Raw genomic sequence first — 25,449 nt, 5'->3', positions numbered from 1 at the left:
AGTACATGAAACTACATCACTCATGAACTCAAATGGGATTATGTCATGTGGTGTGTAAAAATAAAATGTTGGAGTGCCTAGATGACGCAGTCAGTTGAGAGTCCAACTCTTCTCACCAGCCCAGGTCTTGATATAATTAAAAAAACAGACTGTTGGGAGGTATTTGGTACTTTTTCTGGTGGGAAAGTAGGATTTATTTTCCTATAGGTCTTTTGGTGTCAGTTTCTGTGATACTTGGGCTGCAACAAGTTACATGAGAATTTTGGATGGTTGGTTGAACATCATTGTTCAGGAAATATTTATTATTTCCCTAGGAACTATGGAAGGATAACATGTACCAGATGAAATATGAAGCAGCAGCTCTGAAGCCTGAGCAAAGGACCGTAGCAACCCCTATCCAACTTGCCTTAACTCAGTCTCACTGACTCAGATCCAACACTCCTGGCTTCCTGAACTTGCTACAGCTCTCTGATCTTTAGAATCTTCCTCAATTCCCACTAGAATGCTGTGTAAGGCACTTCGCAGATTTGGTCAAAAGCTGGAGCAAAAGGTGGTTGAGTTTGAATTTGGCAGAAGACTGAGCACTCTGGATTTAGTGGCCCTGGGTGTGGGCCGCACAGTGGGTGTAGGTGTATATTTCCTGGCTAATGAGGTGACTGGTAATCAAGCAGGATCATCCATTGTGATCTGCTTTTTGGTGGCTGGCTTAACTTCATTGTTGGCTGGACTGTGTTATGTAGAGTTTAGTGCCCAGGTTCCCCATTCTGGCTTGGCATATCTCTACACCTATGTCACTATAGGCAAAATCTGGGCCTTCATCACAGGCTGGAACCTCATCCTCTCCTTTGTTGCTGATGCATTCATTGTGGTTCACGCATGGATATTAACTTTTGACAATCTGATTGGGAACCGGATCTCTGAGACCCAGCATGAGAGCATTTCACATGTTTCCCAAGTCTTTGCAGACAATCTAGGCTACTTTGCTGTGGTTCTGCTGTTGTTGCTCACAGAAATTCAAAATCTGAGATATCATGAGTACTACATAGTTTTCAAAATGTTCACATTGGTGACACTTTTGGTACTTGGTTTTGTCATCATCTCTGGCTTCATTACAGGGGACCTGCACAACTGGAAGCTCACAGAAGAGGACTACATAAAGGCCAGACTCAATGATACCTCTAGCTTGGGCCCTCTGGGCTCTGGAGGATTCATGCCTTTTGGCTTCCAGGGAATTCTCCGTGGATCAGCTATTTGTTTTTATGCATTTATAGGTTTCAGCATTATTGTTGCCAGAGTCAAAGAATCACACAGTCCCAGGTGTTCTATCCCCAAGGGCATTGTGGTTTCACTGCTCATCTGCTTTTTATTGTATTTTGGTGTCTCTGCACCACTTACACTCATGGTTCCTTACTACCAGCTTCTATCTAGGAGCACATTGCCTGAGGCATTTATCCATATTGGTTGGGTCCCTGCCTACTATGTTGTAGATTTTACAATTTATTGTAGTATTTTGGTTGGCATCTATTGAGGATTTATGTTCCCCATATGTAGGATGATATATATGATAGCAAAGGATCACCTCCTGTTCCCTTTTCTTGCCAGGATCCGTACTGGCACATATGCCTGTATCATGTCCACTGTGTTCTTTGGCATTGCTGCAGCAATCATGGTATTCTTCTTTGGACTCACTGATCTTCTGGACCTCAGGTCAGTTGGGACCCTCAAAACTTATTCCCTGGTGGCTCTTTGTGTTCTCATCCTCAGGTATCAGCCTGAGAGGAGGAATAGGGGAAATAAAGCACATGTGCAGGAAGAGAATGGGGGAAATGTAGTGCAGATGCAGGAGGGGACCACACCTGCAGCGGAGAAGCTGAGTTTACAGGGACTATTTTTCCCAGGAAGTCCCACCCCCACTCCACTCTCCGGCCAGATTGTCTGTGTTTGTTCTTCACTGCTTACTCTGCTGATGATTCTCCTCTGCCTGGTGCTGGGCCACTGGCCAGTTCTGCTTTCTGGAGACCCAGTGCTGATCACCATGTTGTGCTGCTCCTTGTGCTCATAACTGGGACTACTGGGGTCATCTGGAGATAGCCACAGACCTCCACTTCCCTGCCCTTTAAGGTCCCTGGTGTGCCTCTCCTTCCACTCCTGAGCATCTTTGTGAATGTTTGCCTTATGATGCAGATGATAGCTGATACCTGGGCCACATTTAGTGTCTGGATGTTGATTGGGTTTGTCTCTTCTTCAGCTATGGCATCTGGCAAAGCCTGGTCTCTTAACCACACTTAAGGGGTCATGCTCTATAGAGCTTGAACTCAGCAGTGTCAGTACATGTTTGTTTTGACATTACATGCCCGAGTGCCATCTGGTTCCCCTACGCAATAATGGGGAGTACCGTTTGCATATGGAGAACTAGGCCTCCTATGGGATTTAGGTGCTGATGTTCACCTTATTTAAGGTAAAGTGAGGATGTGCCTTGCTCTTTCTCCTTTTTTTAAAATTGTCTACTTTCAACTGTGTCTATGACAGCCTACTGCCTCTTTAAAATGGAGTATAAGGAATAACATGGAAGACATTAGGAAAAGTAAAGGAAAAGTGAATTGGGGGAAATCATAGGGGGAGATGAACCATGAGAGACTGTGGACTCTGAGAAACAAACTGAGGGTTTTGGAGGGGAGCTGGGTGGGAGGTTGGGTGAGCCGGGTGGTGGCATAAAGGATGGCACGTATTTCATGGAGCACTGGGTGTGGTGCATAAACAATGAATATTGGAACACTGAAAAAAAAAAACTAAATTAAAAAAATGTTTTTAAGAAAAATAAATAAATATTAAAAATTAGTATTAAAAGAAACTTAAAAAAATGCTTTCCTTTCCTTTGGTTTAATATACACTAGGGAAGAAGGTGCCTAGCTGGCTCAGTCAGTAGAGCATGGCTCTTGATCTCAGGCTCGTGAGTTTAAGCTTCACATTGAATGTAGAACTTACTTGTGATGATATCTAGTAGCAGAATTACTGGATCATGAGGTAATTCTGTTTAAAATTTTTGAGGAACTGGCATTATGTGTTACAGAGTGTGTGCATCAATTGACATTTCCACCAACAATGCATGAGAGTTCCCTTTTCTCCATATATTCACCAACACTTGTTTTTCTTGTATGTTTTATTTATCTGTCCTGACAGGTATAAAGTGGTATCTCATTGAGATTTTTTTTTTATTTTGCACACTTTAATCTCGGAACAAAATGAACAGGGAAAAAAAAAAACACAATACACACCCAAATCCCTTTTGCACCACACCCAGTGCTCCATGCAATCCGTGCCCTCTCTAATATCCACCACCTGGTTCCCCCAACCTCCCACCCCTGCCCCTTCAAAACCCTCAGATTGTTTTTCAGTGTCCAGAGTCTCTCATGGCTCACCCCCCCCTTCCAATTTCCCTCAACTCCCTTCTCCTCTCCATCTCCCCTTGTCCTCCATGCTATTCGTTATGCTCCACAAATAAGTGAAACCATATGATAATTGACTCTCTCTGCTTGACTTATTTCACTCAGCATAATCTCTTCTAGTCCTGTCCATGTTGCTACAAAAGTTGGGTATTCATCCTTTCTGATGGAGGCATAATATTCCATAGTGTATATGGACCACATCTTCCTTATCCATTCGTCCATTGAAGGGCATCTTGGTTCTTTCCACAGTTTGTTGACCGTGGCCATTGCTGCTATAAACATTGGGGTACAGATGGCCCTTCTTTTCACCACATCTGTATCTTTGGGGTAAATACCCAGTAGTGCAATTGCAAGGTCATAGGGAAGTTCTATTTTTAATTTCTTGAGGAATCTCCACACTGTTCTCCAAAGAGGCTGCACCAACTTGCATTCCCACCAACAGTGTAAGAAGTTTCCCCTTTCTCCACATCTTCTCCAGCACATGTTATTTCCTGTCTTGATAATTTTGGCCATTCTAACTGGTCTAAGGTGATATCTCAATGTGGTTTTAATTTGAATCTCCCTGATGGCTAGTGATGATGAACATTTTTTCATGTGTCTGATAGCCATTTGTATGTCTTCATTGGAGAAGTGTCTGTTCATATCTTCTGCCCATTTTTTTATATGATTGTCTTTTTTTTGTGTGTTGAGTTTGAAGAGTTCTTTATAGATCCTGGATATCAACCTTTTGTCTGTAGTGTCATTTGCAAATATCTTCTCTCATTGAAATTTTAATTTGTATTTTCCTGATGATTAGTAATACTAATAATCTTTTCATGTGTCTGTTGGCCATCTGTATGTCTTCTTTGGAAAAGTATTGATTCAGGTCTCTGCCCGCTTTTAGATTGGATTATTTGGTTTCTTGTATTGAGTTGTGTAAGTACTTTATGTATTTTGAATATTTACCCCTTATTGATATATCATTTTCAGGTGTCTTCTCCCATTCTGTAGGTTGCTTTTTTGGGGGGGGGGGATTGTTGATGGTTTCCTTTCTGTGCAAAAGCATTTTTGTTACATGAATTTGCAAAGATATATACACCCCTATGATGAATGGTAAAGATTATGTGGTGTATATGTATATACAATGGACCATTATTCATCTATAAAGAAGAATGGAATCTTGCTATTTGTAAAATGGCAAGGAGTGGGAGGGTATAATGTTAATTGAAATACGTTGGTCTGAGAAAAACAAATGCCATATATTTTCACTTTTATGTGGAATTTAAGAATTAAAAAAATGAAAAGAAAAAAGTCAAAATAAACAAGCAAATAAGTAACAAAATGAAACAAAAAGAAAAACAAAAACACCCCAGACTCTTAAATACAGGGAACAAACTGGTCGTTACCAAAGAGGAGATGGGTAGGGGAATGGGTTATCTAAATAAAGAGAATTAAGAATACACTAATCTTGAACACTGAGAAATATGTGGAATTGTTGAGTCACTGTATTGTACACCTGAGAGTAATATAAAAGCTCCGTATGTTCTTTATACTTCAGAAAAAAAATTAAAAAAGATAAAGGGAAGCCTGGGTGGCTCAGTTGGTTAAGCATGTACATTTGACAGAGGTCATGATTTCAGGGTCCTGGGATCCAGCCCTGCATTGGGATCCCTGCTGGGGAACATAAGCTTCTCCCTCTCCTTCTGCCACTCCCTGCCTTGTGCTCTCTCTCACTCTACCTCTCAAATGAATTAATACATTCCTTTAAAAAAAAAAGATAAAACAATGCCCTTCCCTTAACAAGCTTATATTCTGGGGCACCTGGGTGGCTCAGTGGGTTAAGCCTCTGCCTTAGACTAGGGTCATGTTCTCAGGGTCTTGGGATCAAGCCCAGCATTGGGCTCTCTGCTCAGCAGGGAGCCTGTTTCCCCCATCTCTCTCTGCCTGTGCCTGTCTCTCTGGCTACTTGTGATCTCTGTCTGTTAAATAAATAAATAAAATCTTTTTTTTTTTTTAAAGAAGCTTATATTCTTTTTTTTTAAAATTTTGTTAAACTTTATTTATTTTTTCAGTGTTCCAAGATTCATTGTTTATGCACCACACCCAGTGCTCCATGCAATACATGTCCTCCTTAATACCACCAAGATCAGTCAACCATCCACCCCCGTCCCCTCCAAAACCCTCAGTTTGTTTCTTAGCATCCACAGTTTCTCATGTGGTTTGTCTCCCTATCTGGTTTCTTCCAACTCATTTCTCCTCTCCTTCTCCCAATGTCCTCTGTGTAATCCTTATGCTTCACAAGTAAGTGAAACCATATGATAGTTGACTCTCTCTGCTTGACTTATTTCATTCAGCATAATCTCCTCCAGTCCCATCCTTGTTGATACAAAAGTTGGTATTCATCTTTTCTGATGGAGGCATAATATTCCATTGTATATATGGATATAAAAATGGATATATTCTTAATCCATTTTTCTCTTGAAGGGTATCTTGGTTCTTTCCACAGTTTGGCAACTGTGGCCATTGCTGCTATGAACAATGGGGTACAGATGGCCCTTCTTTTCATTATATCTGTATCATCGGGGTAAATGCCCAGTAGTGCAATTGCAGGGTCATAAGATAGCTCTATTTTTAGTTTCTTAAGGAATCTCCAGACTGTTTTCCAATGTGGCTGCACCAGCTTGCATTCCCACCAATAGTGTAAGAGGGTTCCCCTTTCTCCACATCCTCTCCAACACATGTTGCTTACTGTCTTAATTTTGGCCATTCTGATGTGTAAGGTGGTATCTCAATGTGGTTTTGATCTGAATCTCCCTGATGGCTAGTGATGATGGATATTTTTTCATGTGTCTGTTAGTCATTTGTGTGTCTTCTTTGGAGAAGTGTCAGCTCGTGTCTTCTGCCCATTTTTTGATGTGATTATCTGTTTTCTGTGTGTTGAGTTTGAGGAGTTCTTTATAGATCTTGGATATCAGCCCTTTGTCTGTAGTGTCATTTGCGAATATCTTCTGCCATTCCGTGGGTTGCCTCTTTGTTTTGTTGACTCTAAGAAGCTTATATTCTAATATGAGGGCAAAGCATAGCTGTAACACAAATTAGAAAGTGTTGTCACAAGGAATATACAAATCAAATGTCTTGGGAACTCAGAGTGGAGGGTGATGATTTGTGACTGGCATGGGCTGAGTGTTGATTAGTGAAATCAGAGAAGACTTTGCAGAGTTGGCTCTCTTCAGGGATAGGATTTCACCACACGTGTGTGGCAGGGAGAGATTGCAAGCAGAGAAATCAACATCAGGAAAAGCACAGGAAATGGAAGCACTGCTCAGAGCACACTGAGCAGGCTGTGTAGCTTGAGCCTTGGCTGTGTGTGTGTGTGGGGGGCAACATAGAATGCACAGGTGGACTGGATTCAACTTTTCTCTGAGCACTGCTTTGGTTCACCTGTTCAAAAAGTGCATGCTGAGATCTATGTGTCTTGGGTTCTGGTCTTGTTTCCACCACTAACTAGCAATGTGACCTTGGGCAAGCTGCTCAGTTCCTCCCATGCTCTGCTTATTTATCTGTAACAGGAGAGGTCACAACTGATCATTTCTCAAGTTCCATTTCCTTAAAAAATTCTAGGCTTTCCTCTGGTTCTTCTGTCCTGTTATTCTCTCAACTAGGTCTCTTTGGTGCACATCATATGAACTTGCATCCTTCCCACTTTTCATTATAACCCATTGCTGGAGCTGTAGATTGGGACCAACTGATAATCATGACATAGAGACAGACGATTACATCTTCAGCTTTAGATCTGCAGCCCAATTGGCTTGGTAATCCCGCATCACTAAATTAGACAGAATTCTTCCTCATCACAAGGAGTGCTGAGCACCTCCCGCCTCACAACATAGGAGAGAAACTGCTTTTATTAGCTTTTCTTCTGTATGAACAGGTGGGACTGCATGTGTCCTATGAGCAGGTTGGTTCTGGATTAAAAAAAAAAAAAAGAAAAGAAATCACCAAAAATTGGAAGGGGCTGAACTGGGAATGTTCAGTGCTATCTCTTCAACCCACTAATCAAAGTCAAAATGAGAGAGGGAGGGGTGGATGGAGACCAGGAATAGTTCTTTGCTAGGTGATGTTCAACTTTCAGCTGGTGTCACCTCACCTAGAGGGCTTGTGAAAACACAGGTTACTGGGCTCCCATCCCCAGTGTTTGGAATTCAGGAAGTCTGGGTGGGGCCCAGAACTTGAGCTTCTAACAAGTTCCCAGGTGATGCTGATATTCCTGGTCCTGGGAAACCAAAGCTCCACTGGAAGCTCCCCACAGGTAAAGATAAAGGGAAGGAAACAAAGGCGACCTTTGATCACTTACCTTCATTTAATGAAATGCTTAGATTAAAATACCATCGTTTATCCTTTTACATTGGAGAAATCAGAATGAATCATTTTGGAATGTATATGTTTATCAAATCACCACAATGTACAGTTCAAATATCTTACAATTTTATATGTCAGTTATACCTCAGTAAAATGAAATAAAAAAATAGTACCACAGTTATCTGTCTTGTTGTTGTTGTTTTCCTGATTATACATCATAGGTAAGGAGTGTATCTTGTTAACTCTCCCAGAGCATCCAGCTGGGGGACAGGCATATAAGGGGCATTAAATTAATCCATGTTAAATTGACCTGAGTCTTACACATTTCTTTGGTACAGAAAATTCTTCTTTCCTTCAGGCTAGCCCTGTGCTATTCCTTTAAAACTGTCTTCTGGGAGACTTCCTTGGAAAACAACATTTCTCTCCATCCAGAGCTGTCTATAGCCAACATTTAGAACTATACCGAGGCACTTCTAGTTCTCCTTTGTGTGGCTATGCCTGAGTTCTGGTGATTGTCTTATCTGTTCCATCACAGTGGAATCTTGCTCAGCGGAGGATTATGTTCTACATTTCCTCTAAATCCAGTAGGAACAGTGTTGCTCATTCCAAGAACTCATGGAAAATATAGCCATGGGGGGGTGGGGGGAGAATGCCCCATATGACTTCCCCTGGTCCTGCTCTGTCTCTTCCTATGGTTTGTGGGCAGGGCCTAGAAAGATTGTAATTGATAGAAGACCCAACCTGTTCTACCCCATTCCAGGGAATCCCTGAAATTGAGATTGGTTCTAGTGTGGGCACAACATGCATCTATCTGAAGATGCCAGGGTTTTATGCTGGCATAGAATGGCCAGTGCTTTTCTATTGTTTATCTGTACGTGGACTGCCCTAGGAGGGAGAGATGGAAGATGTTTTCTTACCTGATGAATTTCTCATCTTCCCAACAGGAAGAAGGTGGTTGCAGATAAGCCTGTGAGGGGTGTGAATACCCATATACTTACCTAGTCTTTTTCATGCTTTAAGGGAGTGGTGCAAAAACCATGTGAGAACATCTAAGATTCTTTGGGAAGAGAGAGAATTTACACCCCACATGGGGAAAACATGAAATAAAATAGGAGGAATCAGTAACTGGATTGGGATTGAGGCATCATTACTCTGGAAGGAAAGGTCTGAGTAGAAACTGAGAGAGAGGTATTGATCAAGAGATACTTCCTGGAGGAGGATGACTATGGAACAATGTGGGAAATGAAAGAGGGACAGATGAATTGGAAAAGAAATGGGGCAGTAATTCTAGGTTACCCATAAGTTACATTTCTGATCCTCAGAGGTGGACAGGCCCTTTAGAGTAGTGGTACCCATATAGCCCTTGAGGTCAGACAGCCAAGTCCTTGTCCAAGTTGTGCTACTTGCTATGCCTGAAGCAGGAGGTATATCTTCTTTTTGTTTTCACTTTTTATTGTTATGGTTAGTTAGCCAACATATAATACATCATTAGTTTTTTTTTTTAAGGTTTTATTTATTTGACAGACAGAGAACACAAATAGGCAGTGAGGCAGGCAGAGAGAGAGGAGGAAGCAGGCTCCCTGCTGAGCAGAGAGCCTGATGTAGGGCTTGATCACAGGACCCTGGGATCATGACCTGAGTTGAAGACAGGGGCTTTAACCACTGAGCCACCCAGGCACCCCACATCATTAGTTTTTGATGTAGTGTTCAGTGATTCATCAGTTATGGGTAACACCCAGTTCTCATCACATCATGTGCTCTCCTTAATACCCATCACCCAGCTACCCTATTCCCCCCTCTGTAACCATCATTCTCTCTCCCAGAGTCAAGAGTCTCTCATGTTTTGTCTTCCTCTCTGATTTCTTCCCATTCAGTTTTCGCTCCCATCCCCTGTGGTCCTTGGTGCTATTCCTTAATGTTCCACATATGAGTGAAACCATATGATAATTGTCCTCCTCTGCTTGACTTATTTCACTTAGCATAATCCCCTCCAGTTCTGCATGTAGATGCAAATGTTTGGTATTCATCCTTTCTGAAGTCCGAGTAATATTCCATTGTATATATGAACCACATCTTCTTTATCCATTCAACCATTGAAACATACCTTGACTCTATTCTTTTTTGCCAATTTAAATGCCTTTGATTTCTTTTTGTTGTCTGATTGCTGAGGCTAGGACATCTAGTACAATGTTGAACAAGAGTGATGAGAGTGGGCCTCCATGTCATGTTCTTGACCTTAGGAGAGAAGCTCTCAGTTTTTCCACATTGAGAATGATATTCACTGTGGGCTTTTTATAGATGCTTTTTATCATATTGAGGAATATTCCCTGTATCTCTAAATTTTGAGTTTTAATCAAGAAAAGACACTATATTTTGTCAAATGTTTTTTGCATCAATTAACAGGATCATATGGTTTTTGTCTCTTCTTTTATTAATGTTCTCTATCATGTTGATTGATTTGTGAATGCTGAACCATGCTTGCAGCCCAGGAATAAGTCTCACATGGTCATGATGAATAATCCTTTTAATGTACTATTGGATACTATTGGCTAGGATCTTGTTGAGTATTTAGCATCCATGTTCATCAGGGATATTGGTCTGTAATTCTTCTTTTTGATGGGGTCTTTGCCTGGTTTTGGGATCAGAGTTATCCTGTCCTCATAGAACAAATCTGGAAGTTTCCTTCTTTTTCTCTTTTTTTCTTTCTTTCTCTCTTTCTTTTTCTCCCTTTTAAATTTTTTTGAAACAGCTTCAGTAGAATAGGTATAACTTCATCTTTAAATATTTGATAGAATTCTCCCCAGAATTCATCAGACCTTGGACTCTTATTTTTTGGGAGGTTTCTGATTACTGCTCCAATTCTTTGATGGCTATTGGTCTGTTCAGATTGTCTCTTCCTGTCTCAGTCTTAGTTTATAAGTTTCCAGGAATACATCAATTTCTTCCACATTTCCTAGTTTGTTGGCATGTAGCTGTTGTTAATAAGATCTAATAATTGTCTCTATTTCCTTGGTATTAGTCATGATCTCTCACCTTTCATTCATGATTTTATTAATTTGGGTCCTTTCTCTTCTTTTTGATAAGTCTGGCCAGAGGTTTATCAATCTTAATAATTCTTTCAAAGAACCAGCTTCTAGCTTCCTTGATCTGTTCTGTTCTTCTAGTTTCTATTTCATTGATTTCTGCTCTAATCTTTGTTATTTCTCTTCTCCTGTTTGCTTCGGGCTTTATTTGCTGTACTTTCTCTAGGTCCTTTAGGTGTAAGATTAGCTTGTGCATTTAGGATTTCTCTAATTTTTGAGAGAGGATTGGGTGGCTATGCACATATCTCCTAGGACTGCCTGTGCAGTGTCCCATAGGTTTTGAACCAATGTGTTTTCATTTTCATTGGTTTCAATGAACTGTTTAAGCTCTTCTTTAATTTCCAGGTTGACCCAGTGTTTGAGTTTCTTCCAAATTTCCTCTTGTGATTAAGTTTCAGTTTCAAAGCACTGTGCTTTGAAACTGAAACTTAATCACAAGAGGAAATTTGGAAGAAACTCAAACACTCAGATGTTAAAGAACATCCTACTAAAGAATGAATGGGTCAACCCGGAAATTAAAGAAGAGCTTAAACAGTTCATTGAAACCAATGAATATCTGCAGAAAATAATCTCAGCCTTTTGGTATCTGTTGAGACCTGATTTGTGACCCAGCATGTGATCTATTCTGGAGAAAGTTCCATGTGAACTTGAGAAGAATGAGTATTCTGTTGTTTTAACATAGAATGTTCTGTATATATCTACAAAGTCCATTTGGTCCAGTGTGTCATTAAAATTTCTAGTTTCTTTTTTGATCTTTTGCTTAGATAATTGGTCGATTGTTGTGAGTGGAGTGTTAAAAGTTCCCACTGTAATGTATTATTATCAATATATTTCTTTATTTTTGTTATTAATTGGGTTTCTATAGTTGACTACTCCCATGTTGAGGGCATAGGTATTACAATTGTTTGATCTTCTTGTTGGATACACCCTTTGAGTATGATATAGTGTCCTTCTACATCTTTTACTACAGTCTGGGTTTACAATCTAATTTTTCTGGTAGGAGAATTGCTATCCCAACTTTCTTTGGAGGCACATTAATGTGGTAAGTGTTTCTCCATCTCCTCACTTTTGATCTGGTGCTGCATTTAGGTTCAAACTGAGTCTTTTGTAGACAGTATATGGATGGGTCCTCCTTTTTTATCCAGTGTCTTTTGACTGGAACATTCAACCTATTTACATTCAGATTAATTATTGAAAGATATGAATTTGGTGCCATTGTATTGCCTATAAGGTCCCTATTCTGTAGCTTGTCTCTGTTACTTTCTTGAGTATATTACTCTTGAGGGTAGGGTCTCTTTACTTACATAATCCCCCTTAATATTTCTTGCAGGGTTGTCTGGTGGTCACATATTCTTTTAGTTTCTGCATTTCCTGGATGCTCTTTACCTCTCCATGTGTTCTAAATGACAACCTTGCTGGATAAGGTATTCTTGGCTGCATATTCTTTTTATTTAGTACCCTTAGTATGTCTTGCCAGTCCTTTCTGGCTTGCCACGTTTCTGTGGAACAGGTCTAATGTTATTCTGATATTCTTCCCTCCATATAAGGAATCTCCTCTAACCTAGCTGCTCTCAGGATAGTTTCTTTGGCTCTAAGATTTTCAAGTTTCAATATTACATACTGGGATGTTGATCTTTTTTGTTTGTTTGTTTTTGTTTTTGTTTTTTACCAATTTTGCAGGCATCTTCTCTGCCTCTTGGACATGAATGCTTCTTTCCTCCCCTGATTAGGAAAGTTCTCACCTATGATTTTCTTAAATATACCTTCTAGTCCTCTCTCTCTCTCCACCCCCTTGGGATCCCTGTAATTCTGACATTGGAATGCTTCATGCATCCTGAATCTCTCCAAGCCTTTTTTCTTTTTTTTTTTTTTAAAGATTTTATTTATTTATTTGACAGAGAGAGATCACAAGTAGGCAGAGAGGCAGGCAGAGAGAGAGAAGGGGGAAGCAGGCTCCCTGCTGAGCAGAGAGCCCGACGTGGGGCTCCATCCCAGGACCCTGAGATCATGACCCAAGTCGAAGGCAGAGGCTTTAACCCACTGAGCCACCCAGGCGCCCCTCCAAGCCTTTTTTCAAGGGCTATTAGTTGTCTGTCTATTTTCCTCAACTTTTTTACTTTCCATCAGCTTATCTTCTAAATCTCTTATTCTCTCTTCTGCTTCATTGACCTCATCTGTTATCTTATCTGTTAGAGTATCCAGTTTAGACTGCATCTCATTGATAGCATTTTTAAGTTAGAACTGATTAGATCTCATCTCTGCCCTTAGAGATTCTATATTGTCATTTATGCTTTTTTCAAGCCTAGCTATTAACTTTATAATTTCTATTCTGAATTCTGTCTCTGATGTCTTATATCCATATTGATTAGCTCTGTGGAAGAGCTAATTTTTGTGTGTGTGTGTGTGTGTTTTTTTTCCTTCGTTTTGTTTTTTAGATCAACTTTGCAGTCATTCTGCCCAGAGAAAGATGTGTGGGCAAATAAACAGAGTCCAAAATATCAAGCACAACCAAAGCAGGATGCACCCTAGAGAAATCTGGAGTGGTCAGAAGCCAACACAGAAAAACAACCAAAGCCAAAATGAAACACAAGAATAAAATAAAATAGGATGCAACTATGAAATATAAATTGGTATAGTAAATGTTAGGTCGGTGGCCCTGGGAATGCAGGTGGAACAATAAAATGGCTACCAGGCTGCCATCTTCCCCTACCCAGGACTTTCCCGCCAGAAGGACATCTGTCAAGGACATGTCACCTTGAGTAAACCAAAACTTATGCGAGAAAATCCCAGCCACTCTGGGACTTTCCAACCCTCCGAACTCTAACCTTACCAAATATGGTTATGAGCCCCCACCCTGCCTTGGCTCAATAAAAGCTCACTCAACCCCTTCCCAGGCACGACTTCCCCGACTCTCCTCTCCTGAGTCTTGGAAACTCACCCAAAGGCGCCTTTAATAAACCTTGCCTTGCTCCTATCTCGCCTGGTGTTGTGTGTATCTCGCCTGGTGTCGTGTGTATCTTCCCTGTAAAACCTTACAGTAAGCATCTAGTTAAATTGGGACAAAGGTAAAAAAAAAAAAAAAAAAAGCAAGAGAGAAAAAGTATAAAAAAAGAAAAGGAACATTTTATCTGAACAATAAATGAATCATGAGGCAACACCTGGAACTGAATATACTATCTTTCTCTGGTGTTGGAATTTTATAGTCTTGTGGGATCCATACACTTGTTGTCCACCTGTTTTTCCAGTCTGTCTTTTGGGGGAGGAGTGTACTATGCTATTTCTCAGGTTTCCCTGCTTGGGTGATATTGTTCCACCCCATCAGGAGGATGGGCTCAGTGCAAACTAGTCCTCTGTGTGGCTTTTGTTCCCTGGAGGCTTTCCGTGCCTCCTCAGAGGGTCAGAGCAAAAATGGTTGTGCCCAAACCTCTGACCCAGAGCAGAAAGACCATAGTCTGCCCTCTTTAATAAACCCTCTGGGACAAACAGTCTCCATTTCTGTATGTGACATAAGCCACAGCCTCCTGCCATGTGTGCGCACTGCAACTCCCTCAGGGTAGTCCCATGGGCTCAGGAGTGCCACCGACCTTTGTGATTCTAAAAGCTCAAGCAGCTGCAGGCTCATGTGAAAACCTGAAGTTCCTCGGTCATGGCTGGGTGATGCCTTAATATCCGTTCTGGGCCACTATTGCCTTGTGAGTTTTGCCCAGTCCCAGACACAGCTGTTTCATTCCAGGTTCCAGTCCTTTATAGGCTGTCCAAGAAAGGAGCAATTGCTGACCAGCCGAGCTCATGGTTTATGGCAATCCGAACTGAGACCTTCCCTGGGCTCACTGACCATAACGTATTTCCTGACTCCACTGCTTAGGAACTCTACCAGTTAATGCACCCTCATTCCCTCTGTGCCTCATCAGATTCTGAGACCACAGTGCTCCATCTGTAATTCTGTATTTTCCCTTCCAGAGCTCCTTTCAGAGAGGGATGTCTCTTACTAGCACAGATTTCTAAGGGTTCTGGTTTTGTGCTTTGGTGTTATATTACTTTCTAGGAGCCAGCTTATGGAGGCTCCCTCCACCTTCTGTTTATCTTTCAATATCTCCCCCACAGATTTATGACTCTACAGGCTGTACCTTACAAAAAGTAGTCTCTTTTCTGCTTATAGGCATCCAGATATATATTTTTACATCTCAGACTGATCTCATGGGCCTTCAAAGTGGTTTGATAGATATCCAGCTATATTCAGGGGACCAGTTGAAATGGGGTCCCCTACTCCTCTCCCATCTTACCTCCTCCCTTACCCAGAATCAGAAGATATATCTGCTAACATCTGCACTAAGGCCAGCACCTGAGATGAGCTGAAGTAAGTTTTAGATCTGGCAGGGACTTTGTGCTTTGGGTGCAAGGAAGTGAGGTACAAAAGGATGAACATTATCTGGAAGAGGAAAAGGAAGAGTGAGGCCAGAAGACACATGGAGGCAAGGATTGGTGAAGCTGACTCCTGAACCCAGGAAACCCAGATTTACATCAAGGTAGAGCTCATAATCTGTGAGCTGTACTAATCCTCTGGTTCCTAGCCAAATGCCTTTCTGGAGTCTCTCCTTCAGTGGGTAGCAGGACTACTGGCCCTCTTCTGAGACAGACAAGATAGGGCATGTGGTTCAGGGCAAGCCAAGGTACATGATGGTACCAGAGCTGACATGAATGTGGGTGAATATGGGCAGACATTATCAAGAAGCTTTGTTCAAAAGATGGAGGAGGAGAGGCTGGGACATACAGGAAGTAAGAAGGTCCAATTGTCTCTCTGGGTTCACTGGATTAGGGGAAGAGAGAGAAGAGAAAAATCGGTCACAATCACGGTCTCCATTAACTGCTTTTCTTTTGTACGTTATTCCTTTTCAATCATAATCCATGTGACTGAAGATAAAAATTGGACTGCTCATAACTGCTCTGGTCCTCCATTCCATACCACATGAGTTTATCTTGTCAACTCTCCATGGAGCAGCTACTCCTGTGACCCATCTTTTTTAGGGGAATGCCTTTCAAGTCAAGTCCCCTCCAGAATTGCCTCTGCCACAGCAAAGCAGTAAGTGTACTGGGCATTTCTCCCTCATACCTGAACTCCTGTTCTTTTCCTACAGAAAAGCTATCTGCCTCCTTCCCCAATCCTCTCCCTTCTTCCTTTTTTTCCTTCCCCACCAGTCCTATTTCTTTCTATAACCACCTGTTGGAGTTGGAGATAATGTTCTATACATTTCACTACATCTACTCTTGCTTCTTCAATCCTTTGATTCTCCCCCTGCAACTTTCACCTCCCTCCCGACCCTCCTCTTCCTTTCTCCCTATCCCCTTCCTCGTCAATTCTTCTTTCTGGGCCATCTCACTTCTCTTTTTCTTCAACCTTCGTTAACTATGGTTCCATCTTTCTGGGCCATCTCACTTCTCTTTTTCCTCAACATTTGTTAACTATGATTCCAACCCTGAAGAAATGGAAAGATGAGATTGAAGGGCAGCATCGGTGAGGGAGTAGAGTTTGGACAGAGCAAGAGGCATGGTGGTCAGACATCAGGAAGAACCTGGTAGGCACTGACAAAGTGTTCTAAGTGCCTCCTGTCTCATCTTCCCTAATGGAAACTTAAAGTAACTTTAAGTTCTCAGGTTATAAAGTTATAAGGTCAACCACTATTCTTCCTGAGCTTAGGTAAATATGTAGGGAAACTCTGTTAAATTTGGAGCTGTTTTCTAAAATGAATTAGTTCTGATTTGGTTCTCTTTGGAAACTAGGGTGATTTTAGAGAGAAAAATTATGTTTCTATCACACACATTTGTGGCTAAATTCTAGTCCTGATTAACTGTCTTTGAATGTTTGTGGTTTGCTTAGCTAGGCAATTTGAGGTAACCCTAGAGAATTTGCCCCAATATCTCATGTATAGACAGATAATCTTCTTGCTTGACACACTATGGGGATAATAACAGGACGCCATGGGAATATGGTTACTTGACCAACTGAACAATAGTCAGGACTCCCCAATAATTGTATAATTCAACTGTCACCTTTAACATGTTGTTCTACAACGTGTTAGTGGCTGGGATACTAAAATCACTCCTTAAAAGCAATTGCCATGAAGGAAAGAATGTTCACTGACAGATTCTGAATCTGGATGGTTCAGTAAGAGAGGAAAATTAAGTGTTCTTATTTGTTCACAAAGCAATATTTCGTCATGTTTCTGTAGGTCATAGATATCACAAGAGAAAGTTTCCTTAAATCTGGAAGAGCCAACATTAGAAAGTCAGTGTTAAGTTGTTATTTGGGGGATGTGTGGTGGAGACATGGGTTACGATGAAGATATTGAGCCCAGAGAGCAATTCTCTTCCCCTTGGCCCCCATCTAAAACTTCAGCAACCAGAGTTGCTGAGATTTTTGAAAGGAAGACAGCAGGGCTACTAACACTCCTGGAGACAATGGGTCTGGAGCAGACCAGGCATTATGGGTCTAGGCTTCTGTGAATTTGCACCTGAGCTCAGTCCATCAGCCTCAGAGGAGATGGGTTCATAGGAGCCAGTGGGTAGGAGACAGGGATGCTGGAGGGAGATGGCCTGTGAGACAGATGCTGGCAGGACTCCTTATCTCCAGCTCTGGAGTCCCCTCCCCCGACCAGGCTGGCTTGGCCCTCCCCTTCTAATGCTCAGTGCTCATTAGAGACACTGTCTTAGAAAGACCCCCAAGGGACCAAGCTGTATTGGATGGCCAAGGAGCGGGGAGAGGACAAGGGAGGGACAACAGATAAAGAAGGAGGAGGAGGGGGTGGGGTGACTGGGATTTGAGCTGGGGGTTCCATGATCACTGAGGTGCTGGGAAGGCTTGGCAGGAGACACTGTCCTGGGGCAGATACTGAAGGGCTAAGGGTGAGTCAGTGGGGATGGGGGTGGGAAGGAATATTGAAGGGGATTGGGTTCCACTGATTAGGGGCTTATTTTGGGACACCTGATGAAATAGGAGCCAATGACTTTATGGAGAACTTCCTGGTGCAAGCAAGAGTTACAGGTGCCATGAGAGGATATGGAAGGGATGCACATACTTTCTGTTTCCCTTCCTGTACTTGCAGACCTGTCACAGCTCCTCCCTGGCCTAGGTGCCCCATGTATGCTTGTCTGAAGGGTGAAAGGATTGTCTGAACACTTCTGTGGGATGCAGAGGTAGAGCTCCCAGGCTCTCTGTGGTACACTTAGCCCCCTCTCATCCCTTAGCAAGCACCTCCCGTGAGCCTAACACCTGTCCTCAGTCCTCCTCTCAGAGTGCTCAAGACACAGAGATAGCTGACAGAGGGGACCCGGAGTGCCCTCCCAGAATTTCCCGTGGCTCCCAGTGGATGCACTGGGGCAGGTCAGGGCCAAGCCTCAAGGCCTGACCAGGCAGCAGAGCAGGCAGGGAGGAGACCTGCATCCGGAATCCTGGAGAATGTTCTGTGAGGAGCAGAGTGCTGCAGTCATCTGTCAGCCATCTACGTTTTACACAGAGGACTGCCAGGCATGTCCCTTCCGTGCCCTTATGAGCTGGGCCACTCCTGGGTCCATGGGGCAGTTAGGGATTGAAGTAGGGAAAGGGAGATATGAACACAGCAAAGGGAGAGAAAGGCCTAGTAAATTCATGCCAAGACCAAAGATGAGAAAAACAAGATAGAGTTGGTCCATGGACCTGGAGAGTCTAATAGACCCAATGGTCAGTCAGAGAGACAGGGAGACAGAGACAGATCCAGGGGAGGGGAAATAGAGGAGCATCCAGAGAGCAGAGCTAAGGATCCAAGACAGACACAGAGAGACACACAGAGGCCAGAGATAGTAGAGACAGACTCAGAGACATGAGATGGACCCAGGTTCAGGGGTGGGAAAGCCACGGACCCAGAGCCCAGAGCCAGATCCATGGACATGGGGCCAGGATGAGGAGACAGCCAGAGAAATGTGCACAGAGAGGCTGGTGTGTGTGTGTGTGTGTGTGTGTGTGTGCACACGAATGTATGTGTGTGTGAGGAACCCAGAAGTTCAGAGCTCTAGTCACAAATCCAGGGTCCTCTGGTGCTGAAGGGACCCCCGCATTCCTGCATCTGCAGCCCTGCTCTGAGCAATAGGAGAGAGGGGGGACAGAAATCAGATGCAGGTTAGAGACAGACTGAGCTGGGAAAGAAATGGCAGAGTCCAGACTGAGCTCAGAGGGAGAAAACTGAGAGTGAGGAAGGGAGCAGAGAAAGGGACAGAGCTCGCAGACAGGGTGATGTCCGCACCTGCGTGTGGTCGGAAACAGAAGCCAAGCTTGGTGTCTTGCCACACACATGACATTGCACCTTCTCCCCATGCGGTACCGTGTATGCTGCAGTAGGTCCTTCATAGCAAAAGCTGTCACACATGACACATGTGAAGGTCCGTCTGTGGAGGTCACTGTGGAGTGTGACTGCTGAGGGGATCCTGCGGGGGAAGCTCTGGCCATATTGGGAGCGACTCTAGGGCTTGTGCACTGCGCCTCCTGTTCTGCGTGTGCACACGGTAGCTCACGGGGTCCTCCTGCTTGCAGTGCCGCAGGCACACGGGACACGGGCAGGGCTCCTATTCCCAGCACCACAGCTCCTGTGGATTCAGATGGAAGATACCACGGAAGGCCTTGTTGCACCTCTCACAGGTATGCTAATAACGTGTGCCCTCCTGAGATGGTCCCTGTCACCTCCCACCAGCCACCTGTGGTCCCTGTCCCTCTGTGGCCTCTCCGCACCGCACAACCCCATCCGCCCCTCCCCCAATGGCTCCACTCAGCTGAGGACGCTCAGGAGGCTCGGGAGCACCACAGTGGGCATGTCCATAGCACACGGGGGACCCGGCCAGCCTTGCTCTTGTGTAGATGGTCTCTGCCTCCTGAATTTGTAGCTGTTCTGGAACTGCTTGGTGCACAGGGCACACATGTAGGGCCCCTTGGTCTTTGTCTTCTTCTCCCAGACGGATGAGACCTGGTCATGGCCACCATTGAGGTTGTGGCTACTAAGGCAGCAGTGGTGGCTGCAGGGATGGTGGTGGCAGAGATGGACGCGACATATACAGTGGGCGACACCACCAGTGGGGGCGGCAGAGGGCGCTTCAGAACTGCTGTGTCCGCTGTTGTGGTGGCTGGGCAGGAGCATAGCAGCAAGGGCAGCAGAGGTGGCAGTGGACTCTTGGGGCACAGCAGGAAGAGGGAGCAAGTCCACCTGGATGGGCAGGGGCTGGGGGCTGGGGCACAGCTAGGGGCGCTGGCACCAGCTGGAAGGGACACTGGGTGTAGTCCTAGGAGGCAAAGAAGGGGAATGGAGCTCAGGTCAGGCTTGCACGGGGTCTGGGCCTGACCTGGAAGTGGCTAGAAGGAGTTCAAGAGGCTGCCCTCTCCATTGGCAAGTAGGGTGGACAGAAGCATGCAAGGGAACAGAGGGAACATAGCCTCGTCCATGATGGGGCGTCTAGAGACAACAGGGGCTGGAGGCACGAGGCCTGTAGTGGCCAGGCTCAAGGTACCACCCCTGAACCGCTAGGCTGGGCCATGCCTAATGTATGGCCCTAGGGCCGATGACTGCCAGCCCACAGCAGCTGGCCAGAAGGAGACAGGGAAAGAGGGGTCTGGGCCAGTTCTCTTCATTACCTGGTGACTGGGGCCCTGGGCTTCCCCCCACTCTCCCACCTTTACCTAGAAGGCAGCGAATAGCAGAGGGAGAAAGGGGAAGGGATTGCTCTGGGGACCAAATGTACAGATAGATAGGATTTTCCTCCTGTAGGTGCCCTTCTTGCCCTCAAGCAGGAGCCCATCTAGGGAAATCCCAGCTGAGGCAGGGAAAGACAGCCCAGGACTGTTGCAATAGACACAGACCAAACACCCATGCAGCCAAATGAAAAACACCCAAATGCCCTTCCCTACTGTTCTGTCCTGCCTGCCCACTTTGCCTCAAGGAATTCTGGCTCTGTAGTCTTGGTTGGGCCACTCCTCCCCTACCCAGCACAGCACCTGGAACACAGGAGGTGCTCAGTTAGTGCTCATGGCCCATGCCTCCTGCAGATATGTCAGTGTGATTTGTAGGATGTTATTCTGTAATCTGGAGCAATTCTTTCTGCTCCAAGTTCAGTGCTCTTAGTATAGACTCTGTCTCTCTAGGGGCCTGCTGCTACCTTCCTCTCCCCTCCCTTCACCTCCACCCCAAGTCTTTAAGACACATAACTGACAGTTTAGAGGCATGTCAGAAGTATCAAGGAGAGGCAGTGGTTTCCCTTTTCCCTGAGACCCATGGCTTGTGGGCCCTTCACTTGGGCATTCAGCCCTGGGTCTCTAAGTAGGCCCCACCCCCACCATTCACCTCTGAGAAGTCCTGCCTCTGTTTGAAGATTAATGTTCGGGGAGGAGGAAGCACCTTACTTTGGTCACTGTTTCAGGGTCTTGGGATCCCTTCATTATGACTGTCTAGAGCAGGAAGCTCTGCAGGCAGGGACCATGTCTTTACTTCCTCCAGCACAAGGCTCGATGCTCATTCAGTCAGAATATGCTGTGAACGCTGAGTGACTGTCTCAGGAAATCCCTCGGGGGAAAGCTTGGGCCAGTTCCCTTTTAGTTTTACTCCTGGAGTGACTGGAAATGTGGCTGAGGCAAGGATCGGTGGCGATGGTGGAGGAAGCGGTAGGAGATTCTGGGAGAAGCACCTGGGTTGGGGGAGGTGCTTCTATCCTTGATTACAGGACTGCTGCGTGGGCTCCTTAACTGGATCTGGATATGCCTCTAAATCACCACAGGCCTGGCTCCACCAGGCTCCCCGCACTCCCCTCTTGCCAACCAGGACCTCCTCCATACCCAGACCATGGAAAGTTTGTTTACTTCTAAATTCACATCTACTGCCAACATAGTCCCCAGCAAAGTCTCATTTAAACCCTCAGTCACCTCCTCACCCATTTAGGGCCTCACTAGTCTTCCATTGCCCACCTGTAGCCTTTATACAGGATTCCAGCTAAACCACCTTCTTCTTACTTACAAGTCCTTCCCAGGCCCCTTCTGCCCTTTGACCCCAGCCCCCTGAGGCCCAGCCTCCTTAGTGCTCACACTCTTGAGGCCCCTCCTCTGTGAAGGCCCCGTCTCTCTAGGGCCTCAACTCCTCCAGGGAACCCTGTGAGCTCCACTGCTAGTCCTGACTCTTCTTGGCCAAGCTGCTGCTTCTTCCTGGGTTTGGCTGGCACTTTCTTCCCAAGTGTTTCTCCTCTGAGGCAGAAGAAGCCCAGGGGTAAGTGATTTCTCCTGATTATCGAGTTGGCAGGAAAGTTGAGACAGAGCCAGGGAGGAAGAAGTCTGGGCTTGGAGTGCATCTGGCTGTCTAGCCCCGTGGGGTTTGAGTAGATGGTATTTCATGGCACCTGAGTTGGACTTTGGTTTGGGGGGGAAAGATATAGGGAAGTTATTCCTTGGTGCTTCTCCTCCAGTGTACTTCCCACCTCTTTGTCCTGCCCTATTCTTAGTCTTTCCTTTCTGACCTGGTGCAGAGCTTGCTTTCTTCATCTTTGTCTCTCCCACAGGGCCCAGCACATAGTAACCATATACATGTTTTTTTAATGAATGGAGATTTTTCCATCTGTCTCTGCTACCTCCTTCACGTTTCTCACTGGAGCATTTAGAAGTCTCTGTCTCCTATCTTCTGAGGGAGGACATCGGTAAGCACTTTGCAGAATAGCAGGTCCAGTGTGATAAGGGGGTCCCCCATCACCAGAGAGGACTTGAGGGTCTTCTTCCTCCCGGATCAAGGAGCTATGTATCTATTTTTACAGCTGCTCAAGGTATCTCCCTGCCTTTCTTATCTAATTTTAAATGTTATGGTGGGGGATTGATTATGAGCCAGGGCAGGTTAGAGGCAGAAAGATTTCCCAGGTTCCCTAGGGTGTGGCTGCCTGGTGGTCTTTAAAAAACTGGGTGACCAATAGGTAGTTTGCTGTTATCAGAAAACATATTTGCAACTCTTTAATTTCAAAGGCCGTTGGAGTCTTAAACTCTTCTCCACCCTACCAGCCTCCCTACTGCCATGTACATTGCGGGAAGCACCCCAGCACCAGAAGCCCAGACAACACTTATCCGTGTGTGACAACTGTTTTCTTGGTTATATGTGGTGAATATTGATTTTTCTTACCTTCTAGCAGTTCTTGGGCAACTTCTCTCCATTATCAATTGATATATGTTATATGCTTCCAGAAGGCAGATTCATTTCAACCTTAATTAAAGTAAAATCATGTGGAAAGACCAATTTCTTCAGGAAGTACATTCCAAATTGATCAGTAGGATTTGGGGATGATATTCATTTGGTTTATCCTTGTCCCTTTTTTCTTTAATTATCACAGAAATCACAAAGCAGAGTGGGGATGAGAAAGAATTAGGAAGAGGGATAAAGAGTTTCCCTTAAAAAGTGGTGGCAGAAGCTGGTTGTTGTAGATTATGTTGCCGGAGCTGGTATGAGGCAGGTGGTTCTTGGTGGAGAAGTCGTCTGGATCTTTTTTGGAGAAGAGCTCAGGACTTTGAGCCAGGATACAACTTTCATATGGCTCAGATGATGTGGTATATTTCCAACAACAAATCAAAGCAAAGCCAGTTAGCTTTCCAAAGGAACAGATTGTGGTGTGAGACAACTACCTAGGGTTTTGAGCAGATGAAGCACAGTCTGATGAGAGTGGACAGAGATAGCCAAATCCTCACATGGAAGGTCAGAAGGACACATTAAATGTATGAAGGAAGATAACCAGAGAGACAGTTGGCCTTTCCTAAGTCATGTTGTATGCAGTGTATTACTGAGGGTGTCAATTGGGAGGAGGTACGTGAAAGAAGGCGGCATGGACTCTAACCACTCACAACTGCTAGTCTAACAGTAAAGACAGAGTATAGTGATGGATGGAAACCCTGGGTGAATTTCTAGATTCTGTGCCTACAAGGAAAGGAAAGATTTGAGGAAGGAAAACAAAGGTATTTAGCAAGGCTTCTTGGAAAAAATGACTTGGGGTCAGTGCTCATTGTAGACAAAGGCCTTCCTATATTACAATTGTAGTTTGGAAAATGAGGTGGATAGGCAGATGGATTTCCTTCTGCTGGTTTCTCCTGAGGACATTTATTAGATGTTCTGTGTTGACAATGTTCAGGGTAGAGAAAAGGGTGTACAGACTCTTGGAAGTAGAGAAGAAATTGATTTTCACTGTTGACATCAATGTAACACATCACTTTCCAATCCCTTAATTTCACACCCTTCCTGGCTTTTTCTAGTCTCTTCCTGATTCTTTTTTAGAAAATCTAATTCTATTTCTTCCTGGTAGCCCATCTATTTTCTGAAGACTTCCAGAAACATTTGTCAAGTTGATCACTTTGTTTTGGCATGGCAGAAATGTTAAGAATTTCCAACACTGTTTTTCAGTCTGAGGGGTTTGAAGTGGCGGGGGGGTGGGAGGTTGGGGTACCAGGTGGTGGGTATTATAGAGGGCACGGCTTGCATGGAGCACTGGGTGTGGTGAAAAAATAATGAATACTGTTTTTCTGAAAATAAATAAATTGGAAAAAAAAAAAAGAATTTCCAACACTGGGGGCGCTAGCGTGACTCAGGCATTAAGCATCTGCCTTAAGCTCAGGTCATGTTCCCAGGGTCCTGGGATCAAGCCCCGCATTGGGCTCCCTGCTTGGGGAAAAGCCTGCTTCTTCTTCTCCCACTACCCATGTTTGTGTTCCTTCTCTCATTATGTATCTCTCTGTTAAATAAATGAAAAAATCTTGGGGGGAAAAAAAAAGAATTTCCAACTCTGGATTCTAACTGAAACTAAACCTGTATGTGGCAAATCATGAATGAGAAACATTGCATTCTTCATTATCCCAAAGGGACTAAGAAAAGGTACCTGTTCACAACCATCCCAGAATGATACTAGATAATTTGGAGTGTATACAGCCTCTAGAAAAGCCCTGGATATCTGATTGTTTACCCAAATATAGTACAATGATACTACTATTATATGTACATGTAGCATGGACTCCATAGGTTATGGGAAGGAAGCACATATGTTTTGGTCTACATCTGCATAGATTTTGGGCTACATTTGGATGGATGGATTTGGTCAACATACAGTTGGTCTGCTGTGTTATTCTGTATCAGGATGGGTTTCACTGACTTGGAATTCAATCTCTGCCTGACTGGGAGGGGATTTGAGAGGTGTAATACTGGGGGTGGTGACTGAGTTGGAGGAGGTAGTTGTGTTTCCTCTGGGTTGAATAAGCAGATAGTTTGAGGGGTTCCATGTCCTCAAGTTCAAGTCTTAGTTGCATGCAATATTTATTTGCAGAACTAGGGTTTCTAGTCTCTTTGAAAGAACATGAAGCAAGTTGTACCCCAAGGAGTTTTTATTTTAGAAAGGGAGATGAAAGCTTCTTCAAAGTAACATGCAAACAGAATATAATACAAAGTAAGATAGCAGGTGGGAGGATACCTGGTAAGTGATCCATTGGTGAGGTTGTTCTCAGAAAACTCCTGGGAGATAAGTTTTATTTCCTTTAGACTGAGCTGAATTTGGTTACTTCAACTTTC

At 44.1% G+C, this 25,449-nt stretch overlaps 1 pseudogene; it reads left to right on the top strand.

Annotated features, from left to right (window-relative positions):
- Nucleotides 1–502: 502 nt before the first annotated feature.
- On the top strand, nucleotides 503–2,279 carry LOC122890915 (annotated as a pseudogene).
- The last annotated feature ends 23,170 nt before the right edge of the window (nucleotides 2,280–25,449 follow it).

This window comes from Neovison vison, chromosome 12 (assembly GCF_020171115.1).
Source record: "Neovison vison isolate M4711 chromosome 12, ASM_NN_V1, whole genome shotgun sequence".
Taxonomy (NCBI): domain Eukaryota; kingdom Metazoa; phylum Chordata; class Mammalia; order Carnivora; family Mustelidae; genus Neogale; species Neogale vison.
Note: the sequence above shows the minus strand (reverse complement) of the source record. Positions and strands in the feature narration are given on the sequence as shown.